This window comes from Piliocolobus tephrosceles, chromosome 10 (assembly GCF_002776525.5).
Source record: "Piliocolobus tephrosceles isolate RC106 chromosome 10, ASM277652v3, whole genome shotgun sequence".
Lineage (NCBI taxonomy): Eukaryota > Metazoa > Chordata > Mammalia > Primates > Cercopithecidae > Piliocolobus > Piliocolobus tephrosceles.
In genome coordinates this window covers 30,965,059-30,977,505 of record NC_045443.1, presented here as the reverse complement: position 1 = coordinate 30,977,505, position 12,447 = coordinate 30,965,059, and the positions used below count along the sequence as shown (strand labels likewise).

Genomic DNA, 12,447 nt, shown 5'->3' with positions numbered 1-12,447 from the left:
TTTCACTTAGTGCAATGTTTCTGGGGTTCATCCAAGTCATAGGATGTATCAGTACTTCATTCTTTTTAATGGCTAAATTATATTCCACTGTATGTATATACCATGGTTTGTTTATCCGTGCATTTGTTAATGGACATTTTTTTGTTTCTAACTTTAGGCTATCATGAGTAATGCTCTTATAAACATTTGTGTACAAATGTCTCTGTGGACGCATGTTTTCATTTCTCTTGGGGTACATACCTAGGAGTAGAAATGCTGGGTCATAAGATAGTTCCATTTTTAACATTTTGAGGAACCTCTAGCATTGGTTAAGATAATTGAAAATAAAGGGAAAAACAAATACTCTGACTGGTTCTTTCTCTTGGTACCCCAACATTTTGGTGCCTTAAAATTTTCTTCCTCGGCCGGGCACGGTGGCTCACGCCTGTAATCCCAGGACTTTGGGAGGCTGAGGCTGGTGGATCACGAGGTCAGGAGATAGAGACCATCCTGGCAAACATGGTGAAACCCCGTCTCTACTAAAAATACAAAACAATTAGCCAGGCATGGTGGCAGGCACCTGTAGTCCCAGCTTCTCGGGAGGCTGAGGCAGGAGAATGACGTGAACCCGGGAGGTGGCAGAGCTTGCAGTGAGCGGAAATCGCGCCACTGCACTCCAGCCTAGGCGATAGAGCGAGACTCCGTCTCAAAAAAAAAAAATTTTTTTTCTTCCTCATATTTCATTATAAAGAATTAACAATAGGTCCAAAGCGGAAAATATTAAGCCATTTTCTAATGATGCCCAAAGGTGAGATAAAAGATATATTTTAAAAAACAAATATCAAGCAAATAATAACAGATGTGATAATAACAGATGTAGTAATACAGATGTAATAATAACAGATGTAGTACTATAGATGAAAAAGACTAAAAGAGATAAAGAAAAACATTTTGTAATGATAAAAGAAATATTTATCCAAAAAGACATGACAGTTAAGATCTTACATGGAACCAACTACAGATTTTCAATATACATAAATCAAATACAGGTGGAACTATAAGGAGAAATAGACAAATTTATAATTATAGTATAAGATTTAAAATATATAGTGTCCTTTAGAGACTGACAATATTTACCAAAAATAAGATTTATGTATTTAATTTTTAGAATTCATATAACATATTTAACAGGCTGCATCTAGTATCAAGCACATTGCCTTCTAACCGGTAGCTTTCAAGTTTGGCACACATGCAGCTAAGGCCAGGTGGCTCAGCTACAGTGACAAGTCACACCCTATAGGTGATGATAGATCCCATGGGTTTAGATAGTGTCTTAGGTCTTTCCCTTCTACGTCTGAAAATATGTCAAAAGGACAGAGGGAGACAGGAACCTATTGTTCCAAAAGTAACCTGTACTTTGTCCTCCAAACTTCCCTCATTGATACAGAAGGTAGGAGGAGCATCTTCTGAGAAGCATGTTCACCTTTGTAGGGAAACCAGCACCCATCATCAGGGGCTTAAGAGGCATTTTGAGGCATAGTCAGGGGCACAGTCAGGCATAGAACTTCCTCTATTGGAGGTTCACCTCAGCAGTTTCTAAATTACCAAGTCGTCCAAAACCAATTAATTGTAAGAAGGTACCAAACTACATCCTTGGAGCTTGCCTCTGGTGGTGCCCAGGCAGAAGGTACATCCCTGTGCTGGCGTAGCGTCCAAGACCCTCAGGGAACCGATAGGCAAGGCTGGGAGCCTGGAGTGGTTTTCAGGTTGGGAGTGTGCAGAGGTGTGGGGCCAGCTCCATCTGAGCCCCTGGCTGCCAACCTGGAGTGAGGACCTGCAGCTGCAACAACAGCAGAGCAGGAAAGGATGTTGAGAAAGTCCAGGAAAAGAAAGTCAGAGGGGCTGCAGTGGCCCCATTCTCCCTGCTGTCTGATTTCCCCAACATCTTCGCCTTACTCCAGGCTGTAACGGAGCCCGGTGCAGGACACTGTGCTCTTCAGATTTCTTTTGCCAAATGGGACTTTTTGTACTTGCAATTGTTCCCTCCTCTCTGGTACTCTAAGCCTCATAGTCCTGTTTTTCTTGAATATAGCTTGCTCCATAGGGTCCCTTTAGATTCCTAGAAGAAATTTCTGCTGCATCATGTTAGGTGTCCTGGAGGCAAATGAATTCAGCTTCTCAGAAAAGAGTTAAGTTCTAAAGTACACATCTCATCCTAGTGGTTAAGTGTTGTCTGGAGAATATTTAACCCAATAATATATTATGTTCCATATAGGATATTTTTTGCTATATCTGTTAGAACTGCTTTTGCTACTGTAAATGTGATATCTGTTGATGGAAGCTTCTCCTTCCCTTCTTTGAACTGGGATAAAGAAAACAGTTGACCATATAGAGTTGTAAACCAAAAATAAAATTTGAAGGCCCTGGCAACCATCTGAATGGATGCCCTTCTCTCCCAGGGCACTATAAAATTTAACCTGAAAAACTGGTTCAGGCCAAGATGGGAAGTGGAGTTAGCATGCCTCATTATACCCCTCCAGCATTAACATCAACACAGACCATAATTCTAAGAAGAAAAATTTAGAGTCTATTCTTTCTAAAGCCTGCTACTTGGCATACATACATGTATTGATTGATGCCTTATGTCTCCCTAAAATGTACAAGTTTTATCATGCAGGTAAAGATTCCAAGTAGCATGATAAAACCTTGGTCTCCACAATCCCTTACTGTAACCCAGATACCTTTCTACTGATAATAACTCTTTCAACCAATTGCCATTGTACGATCATGCCACTTATATGATTACTGAGCACTCTAATGGTAAGAAGAAACTAAGACTAACTGGTTGTTAATCTTAACTTTAGCCAAGACATACCCCAACTCAGTTACTTACCTAGGGATAGGTCTCAGGCTGCTCTCTACCATCCCAGAAGCAGGAGAAAGACCTCATTTTCCCTGTTAGAAGTGAGCTCAAACTCCACAAAGGAGTTACCTGCCTTGGATCATCATGGAAGCAGGAAAACTTGCCTTCCTTGTTGGGAGCAAGTAGAACTCCAAAAAAAAAAAAAAGCGGGGGGGGGGGGGGATTTATAAGGAAAAATAAACTTTAGATCTTGGCCACATTTGGGGAGATCAAGGATTCTCTGGGGGGGATGCTCTCATACCTCAGCAAATTGTCCTGTTGGTTTGAGCCATAAAGTTAGCTCATGCTGGTACCAAGCACCAGGAGGAGATTTATCAAAGGTCAGGGGCATCTCCACTCATAATCCCTCAGTGATTACCAAATGTGAACCCCCAAAATTTGAGACAGGTCTCAGTTAATTTAGAAAGTTTATTTTGCCAAGGTTGAAGATGCATGCCCATGACACAGCCTCAGGAGTTCCTGATGACATGTGCCCAAGGTGGTCAGAGCACAACTTGGTTTTATACATTTTAGGGAGATATGAGACCTCAATCAACATAGGTAAGATGAACATTAGTTCAGTCTGGAAAGGCAGGACAACTCGAAGTAAAAGCAGGGCATCTTGAAGCAGGGACGGGGTTCCCAGGTCACAGGTAGGTGAGAGACAAGTGGTTGCATTCTTCTGAGTTTTTGATTAGCCTCTCCAAAGGACTCAATGACATACATATTTATCTCAGTGAGCAGAGGGATGACTTTGAATAGAATGGGAGGCAAGTTTGCCCTAAGCGATTCCCAGCTTGAATTTTCCTTTTAGCTTAGTGATTTTGGGGTTCCAAGATATTTTCCTTTCACAATTATATACAGTTAACAATACCGAAGGAAAGGTGGCAGGCAAACATAATTGCTTCTGGATGCAGATGTTTACATTCCTTATACCTAAGATGCTTATGAATTGGAATTGAAGAGTGAATGTTGAGCAAAATTTATACCTGGTTTAGCCTTGCCACGGGGCTGCGTAGGGCAAACAGCCCAGGCCCCTTCACTTAGGATACATTTACAGTTGCCCTCTGCACCTTCTCCTATCTTCCCACTGAGTACCTTCTAAGCAACAGATACTGTGGTGGTTGCTGAGATCTGACAAAGAAAAAGACTACTACTCAACATCTGAAACAAAAAGCTGAATCTAATGCTGCCTGAAGCAGTCTCCTCCAGTAAAGCAAGGAGCTGACTATCTATAGAAGTTTGGGGAGCATGAAGTTGAGACTTTAAGAGGTGGGTTGGGTTGGTTGTTGCCAGCTAGGGAAACTCAGTTGTTTAGATAAGATTGTTGTGGACTGGCTGGCTTTCAAAAGCATAGGGTTATTTCTGGCTAGATTTCAGAAGTGTGTTCAGTTAGGTAAGTTGCCATCAATCCAGTAGACCAGATTATTTTATTTTATTCCTTTCTGGGTTCTTTTTTGAGACAGCGTCTCACTCTGTTGCCCAGGCTAGAGTACAGTGTACAATTACAGCTCACTGCATCTGTGAACCCCTGGGCTCAAGTGAACCTACTACTTCAGTCTCTCAAAATGCTGGGATTACAGGTGTGAGCCACCATGCTCAGCCCATTAAACCAGTTTGGAACTAGTTCTGGTGGTTACTTGCTGCCATAACTACAGCACATTTAATCTTTTCCCAAGAGTGTCGGAATTTTTTTTTTTTTATTTTCAAGTTCTCTGCCTTCAAGAAAATCATAATCTATGTGGGGAATAGTCATGCAAGCTATACATAGAGGCGGCATAACGGAGAAGTTAAAAGCACAGGTTTCTTGCTAAACATGAAAGATTGGAGACTCGCATTTCCTTTTGCTCCTTCCTGAATTTCCACCTAGATGACACTAAAGGGATTTTAAAAGGCACAAATCTAAGAGAAAGAACATGAAGGGAGACAACAAGAGGGGGTAGAAGAACAGTTGAGAGATGCCAATTAAATTTTGGAAGCCCCCAAATCAGTTTGCAATTGCTAACTGATCTAGCAGAGCAGAGAAAGCAGAAACAATACTGCCTGCAGAGAGGGGAGCCTAAAAGAAAAACCCTGCCTTCAAACCCTGGAAAATCTCAGGAATGGGTAGTATTAGTCACCTCTGAAGGTAGGGGTGAGAAGTGAGGCTGAAAAGAGAAGGATGGATTGAATATCTGTGAATGAAGCAGTGAGACCCTTATATCCCTTTCCATACCATAGGCAGACAAGTAACCCAGCCCAGCAGAAAATGGAAAGGTATTGAATTGAGAAACTCAAACTCAGGCATAGGTGAAAGGCAGGAAGCTCTGCAGAAAGTAGGGGAAATAAGTGGAAATTGATATATCTCAAAGTCAGACTCTAAAGCCTCCTTCCTTACCGTGGCTCTTAGAATGCTGGCATCTATAACACCCACCAAAGTATGAAACTGGAAGGAGAATTTCTCCTGGGGAAAATGACCATGCCTAGAAAAAAGATTTAGAGATGCTGACACATTTCTGGGGAGGTTTTCCCTAGGGAATAGCTCGGGCCCTACTGAATCATTCTGCAATAAGTCTATAATTCAGTACATTGCACTTCTCCACAAAGGTTTTGTTTTTAGGTTTTAGTGCCTCACTCTTAGATATAAATGAATAGGTAAGAATCAGACATTTGAGGGAAGTTTCCAGCATGAAGAAATAGAGATAAAACAAACAGAAAAGAATTTGGAGGAAAATGAGACAATAGAGGAATCAGAAAAGTTAAGACCTACAAGTTATGGTCTCAGAGAGATAAAAGAAGCTATTGCATTCATGAAGAAAAAATGAGATGTTTTTTAAAAGCCATAGGTAAGCAAGCCAGGTTCAGTGTTATGCACTTGTAGTCCTGGCTACTTGGGAGGATTGCTTGAGCCAGGAGTACGAGTCCAGCCTGGCAACATAGTGAGACCCTGTCTCTTTAAAAAAAAAAAAAAAGCATATGGAGAGGATAAAAGATCTCTTGAAAATAAAAATCATGATAAAAAAATTGACAGAAGTAAAAAAATTGCAAAATATTAAATCCAGCTTCTCTGTGTTTTAACTTCCTTCCCCACCCCCCATCCCCGCCCTGAGACTGGGTCTTGCTATGTTAGCCTGCTGATCTCAAACTCTTGGGCTCGAGTAATCCTCCTGCCTTAGTCTCCTGAGTAGCTGGGATCACAGGTGCATGCCATTGCCTCCAGTTAATTTCCTTTTCTATAAAATGGGGATGGCAGCAGTCACTAATTTATAGTGTGTCATGTGTATTAAATAATTTAGTACATGCAATCAGCACGTAGTTCTTGCTACATTATTTTTTCACTTGCTATTTCACCATTTAGAGCAGAATAGGTATCAGTTTTCTGTTCAGTTTTAGCATATACATAAGGCTACGTGAGTAATTTATTGGCTTCTTAGAAAAAATTAGTCTATGTAAACAACATAGAAAAGCGTGTTATATTAGCTAAAGGTACTTTTAGGCCGGACGCAGTGGCTCATGCCTGTAATCCCAGCACTTTGTGAGGCCGAGGTGGGTGGATCATGAGGTCAGGAGTTTGAGACCTGCCTGGCCAATATGGTGAAACCCCGTCTCTACTGAAAGTACAAAAATTAGCCAGGTGTGGTGGCATGCACCTGTAGTCCCAGCTACTTGGGAGTCTGAGGCAGAATCGCTTGAACCCCGGAGGCGGAGGTTGCAGTGAGCTGAGATTGCGCCACTGCACTCCAGCCTGGGTGACACAGCAAGGCTCCATCTCAAAAAAAAAAAAAAAAAAGTACTTTTAAAACTAAACTAGTAGTAATTATTTCTAAGCACAAAAAGGCAATAGAAAATTAATGAGGCCTGTTGTCAGCTGTTTTGATCTCTAAACTTAGAATGGCAGGTTGGGGATTGAAGTCCATTTGTTTTTTCAAAAATTGTGCACTAAGTACTTATTCCCACGTCAGGCGTTGTCCTAGGTGCTGGCATTTGGTATTTTCATGATTGCGCTTTAAGAAATATAAAAATGACTGAAAAGCTTTTAAAAATGTAGGGTTAAAAATTAAATGATGAGGACATATCTCTCAGAAAGTATCTTTATCACAAAAAGATAAAGAGATGGAAAATAGAAGGACAATATAAGAAAACTAGAAAATCAGCATTCAGCTCAGGAGATACAAAATCTGAATAACAGGAGTTATATATATATATATATATATATATATGACACTATATATAATTCAATACCATATATAGAGTATTTACATATAATATATACTTATATATGTTAAGTATTTATATATTATATATATTAAGTCTATATATATAGAGAGAGAGAGATGAGAGAGAGAGAGACGAGAAGAGCGAGAGAGAGTGAAATAGAGGATAAGAAGTTACCAGAGAAATAATTTTTAAAAAATTATCAGAATTGAGTTTCTGATTGATAGGGCCCACTGAGTGCACCAAGTTACCTCATCTTGAAATTTCAGAATCCTGGGGACAAAAAGAAGATCATAAAGGCTTCCCGAGGATTTAGAATCATAATGGCATTGGCTACTCAAAGGTGACACTGGAAACCGTGAGACGATAGAACAATGTCTTTAAAATTGTCAGAGGAAAAAAATATGATTTCTAACTTGGAATTATAAACAAATCACATGTGAGGATAGGGCAAGTTTTAATCTCTAATATTTTACCACAATCTTCCTTTTTTTCAGAAAGCTACAAAAAAGAAACTCAAAGGATTAACTTAAGATCCAGAAAGTGGGAAATTTATTACAAAAAAAAAGAGACAATGGGAACCCCTAGGATGAGGGTGAAGGTAGATCTCAGACAATGGCTAGATAGCAGCACTAGACAGCCAGCAGTCCAGATTGGTGCAGGGTAGAAAGCTTTGGGAGAGGCAGGTCGAGGAAAATGAAATTCCTACTATACCTGAAGAACTTAAATGTACTGAGATGTAGACAACTGGGCTAGAGTTTAGGGATGATAGAGTGATTCAAAATTAAATGTTGTCTCCAGAGAAAAAAGTGACACTGATGTATTTCATTTGTTTGCCTAGAAAACGAGATTAGATGAGATTTTGTTTGCCTAGAAAACTAGGCGAACTTCCTAGTAAGTGCTTAACGAATTGTAGCTATATAATATGGATTAATACCATAGAGAAATATATACAGCTGCATAAGAAGACTTGTGAAAGTAGAACTTAACCCTGTCAGGAGGAGATAGGAAAGGTGTCACAGTAGTAGAACGCCACAACGGGGTATAAGTGGATGAATAGAGTTTGACAGCTGATGAGTGGAAAGAACATTCCAGTGTAGAAAGGTATAAGCTGTAACATAAAAGTCTGAAAGATATGTGTTAGCAATGATAATATGAGCCAAGAAATTATATATTGTGCTTAGTTGACTTTCAAGCGTAAGGCCTACAGTTAAATTGTTACAGACATTTAGGATCTCAGGGAATATTGCTCCCATGAACTCTTCCTGAGGAATGAAGTAGAAAATTAGCCTCAGATAAGCAAAATGACTAGAGAGGCATTGACATAAAGACTGGTGGCACTGGTCCTTAATAGGTCTAACATCACAAAAAGAGAGATAACCATACATTGTATACGTCCTGCAAGAGCATGGCAAGAGCACAGCTGTGAAGAAGCAGTGTCAAAAAAATTAAGCTTAAGTCTAATCATGATGGAAACCTAAGATGGGTGGAGAGTGAACTGAGAGAAAATTTGGAAGCCCCCAGGCCCTCGGTTCCATAAGAATGTGAGGGAGGGGTAGGAGTGAAGAATGACATGAGACTCCCAGTGCAGGTCACGTTCCAGTATTTAATCCAACTTTTTTAAATCTTTAAGCTGATGACATCTTTGGATATTGCCTATGATCTCTGAATCACACAATGTTGCTTTGCCTTAATTTTGGCTCTCTGATGAAAAGATTGAATTAATCACACAGCTCGATTCCTAGCACATTATCATCATTAGACTGAGCAAGGTCCTTGTCTTGTTTTAGTTATTCCCTATTAACCCCATTTCCCACTTGCATCTCCTTCCTCTCCTATAGGCAAACATTCTAGTCTTTTTAATGTGTTTTTTTGCTTGTTTCTTTATATAGTTCTTACAAAACATGTATCTTTGTATGCATGTGTATTTTTGTTTTACAAAAATGTGCATCATATACATCTTAGTCTTGGGCATTATGCTTTAAGTTCAGCCATGCTGCAATGTGCAAATCTGATATATTGCTAATCTACTCTTCCAGTGATGGACACCAAGATTATCTTCTATTTACTGTACCATAAATACTGTTACAATGCACATCTTTGCATATGTCCCCTTGGGACATATGTGACCTGAGACTATGGACCTGAGACTATTTGAGCACAGGAAGGAGCGTAAATACGGCCCAATATTCATTTAATGATAATTAACAAGTATTTATTGAATGTTACCATAGCACCAGCTACTATTTTAGCTTCTAGGCATATAGTAGGAAACAAGATAGACAAGGTCCTTGCTTTCAAATAGCTCACTTTCTTTCTTTTTTTTTTGAGACGGAGTCTGGCTCTGTTGCCCAGGCTGGAGTGCAGTGGCCGGATCTCAGCTCACTACAAGCTCCGCCTCCTGGGTTCACGCCATTCTCCTGCCTCAGCCTCCTGAGTAGCTGGGACTACAGGTACCCGCCACCTTGCACGGCTAGTTTTTTTGTATTTTTTTAGTAGAGACAGGGTTTCACCGTGTTAGCCAGGATGGTCTCGATCTCCTGACCTAGTGATCCGCCCGTCTCGGCCTTCCAAAGTGCTGGGATTACAGGCGTGAGCCACCGTGCCCTGCTCAAATAGCTCACTTTCTAAAGAAACAGAACAAAGACTTTTTTGGGGGGTAATAGTCCTATGCAGAGAATGAAAACATTGTGATGTGCTAGTGTCAGAATGGCTATTTAGATTAGTTAGATAAGAATAAACATTAGAGCTAAGTTCTTGAATGACAAGAAAAGGTCAGCTAGGTAAAGAGCTGGGTTAAAAGCCTCCTAGGCAGAGGACTCAGTAAGTGCAATGGCCCTGAGAAGGGAATAGCCTTGACACATGGGAGAGCAGCAAGAAGGTCCAGTGTAGGGATGAGAAGGAGTGTAATGGAAGAGAAGTGTATTGGTTATCTGTTGTTATATAACAATATGACCACAAATGTAGCAGCCTGGCACAGTTTAGCTGGGTCCTCTGCAAAGCTGCAATCAGGGTATTGGCCAAGGTAGGGTTCTCATGGGAGGCTCATCTGTGAATCTGCTTCCAAGCTCAAGTAGTTTTTGGCAGAATTCAATTTTTTGCAGGCTCTTGGCTGGAGGGCCTCAACCTCTTGCTGGCTGTTGGCTGGAAGCTGCCCTCAGTTCCTTGCTGTGGGGGCCTTCCCCTCATGGCTGCTTGCTTCCTCAACACCAACGAGAGAGAGAGAGAGTTTCCCAGCAAGAGAGATTATAGTCTTGTGTAAGGTTATCACAGAGGTGATGGCCCATCACCCTGGCTGTATTCTGTTGGTTAAAAACATGTCCAGGTCCTGCCCACTCAAGGGAAAGGAATTATACTGGGATGAATATCTGGAGCTGGGGATCATGGGAACCACGTTAGGGGCTGTCAGCCACAATAAGGAAACAGAGGTGGAGGTTGGGGGAGGGTTTATATCATGAACATCACCTTAAGCACTATAGTATGAACTTGTTTTTTCTAAGTGAGGTAGAGAATGATTAGGAGACCTGAGCAGGAGATTACATCGTATTTTAAATTCTTAACTATCCCTCTGCTTCAGTGTCTAAGAGAAATTGTAGTGGGGTCAACAGGGAAGCAAGAAATCCATAGGAGGCTGTTGCTGTAGAGAGGAGACAGTGGCCTGGCTTCGATGGAAGTGTATATAGAGAGAAGTGGACAGAATTGGGATATGCTTTCGAGGTAGAGTGGACAGCACTTGCTGACAGTTTATTGGGGGACTGTTCACAGACAAATTTAGTAGTTTGCCCAAGTTCACAAACTGTCATTGGAAGAGCTAGAATTAGAACTCTGCCTGCCTGGTTCTTCATCCTGTTCTTTTTCTACTATGCCATTATAGACACCATGATATATCCAGTATATCCTCTCTATACCAACTCTCATTGCCTGCCCTCTACCTCTTACCTTCAAATTTTGCTTTAAACAAATAAACAACTATTGCACAGGCTGCTCTGAAGAAGAGGCATTGTTGCTGCAACTCTAAATCATGTTTTTAGAATTGGTAACATTAATAGCTATAGTGTCAGGTAGGCGTAGCAAAAGCAATGATCTTAGAGAAAACGTGTCTACTCCAGCATTTGCATTAAGCCAGACTACCCTTCTATGTAGTAACTTCTGTGATGCCCCCTGTACACATTTATAGAAGTCTGGGTAGCCCAAGCAATGCAAAGCATGGGGAAAGAGACTATGTTGTCTTGTTGATTTGTGCCATCGTGAGATGTGGGGGTTTTGTCTTATGAATCCTTTATGTAGTGCCCTACTTCCTTTCACTAGGCTGTCCTAATCCTTCCATGGGATGTATTCTTCCCTGGCTACTTTTAGAGTAGATAATGGCACATGAGTGGAAACTGTTTTTGTAAGAATAAGGACCAATTACTGAGTATTATGACAGGCAGTGTGCTAAGTACTTTACATCTATTAGCTCATTTAATCATCAAAACACTCCAATGAATTATAGTCTCATTTCAGAGGAAATAAAACTAAAGCCCTAAGAATCTGACTTATTAGCTAGTGGTTTTGCTTACCTGCATCTGAAGGTAACTCTCTCTCCCAGAAAAAAATAATTTGCCTCAATAGTGAAACATTTAACATTTAAGTGAAGTTCCATTTAGTCTTTTTCCCCCATGTTGTTTTACTCATTAATTGTTAGACATTTTGAAAGAAACATTACGAAGCCTTTAAAAGTATACATCTTTTAAAATTTCCTATGAAAATCAACATGTTGTTTATTTTCCTTTCTTCTCCATGGCCCCAAGATAATTTCAGTGCCAACCTACATGAATAATATGCATGCTCTCAGGATTCCTGCTGAGATTAAGGGAAAAATTCTTATTTTAAAAGTAATTTGCTGAATTTTTTCTGGCACAGACATCTGCTTTAAAGCGTTAATTAATGTTGCATGGTTTTAAAGAGACTAGTTTCCAATAGCCTGAAAAATATCAACATTATGAAGAAGATGAAACAGATGTAGGAACACTCAGATCAAATAAGGAGCTCAATTATCTTTGGAAGGTAAACGTTGCTGACCCCTACTTTTGCTGCCTGATACTAATTACAAATAAAAAGAATCCTAGGAGGGCAATTCAGATGGGGCAGCTGGGAGGGGATACTGGAAAGAGAAGTAGGGAAGTGCTATAGAAAAGGTAAGGCAGCCAATGAAGGTACTTTATTTACCAGCTACCTTGTGGAAAAACCCTAGGAGGTAATGTAACATACAAACCTCAGAATTATCCCACTAGAGGGATGATGGAGCTGAAAAGTCAGGGATAAATGCTGTTCCTTGTGCCTTGCGTGTATGGTGAGTGGGGCGGGGGGGGGGGGGGGGGGGGGGGGGGGGG

The 12,447-nt window shown here is 40.6% G+C and overlaps 1 long non-coding RNA gene across 1 annotated transcript in view; it reads right to left on the bottom strand.

Annotated features, from left to right (window-relative positions):
- Nucleotides 1-788: 788 nt before the first annotated feature.
- Nucleotides 789-12,447, bottom strand: part of LOC111540575 — a 21,391-nt gene continuing 9,732 nt past the window's right edge. The window contains exon 2 of the long non-coding RNA XR_002731027.1: nucleotides 789-2,133. This is a non-coding gene — a long non-coding RNA (uncharacterized LOC111540575). The remainder of the gene's footprint in view (nucleotides 2,134-12,447) is intronic.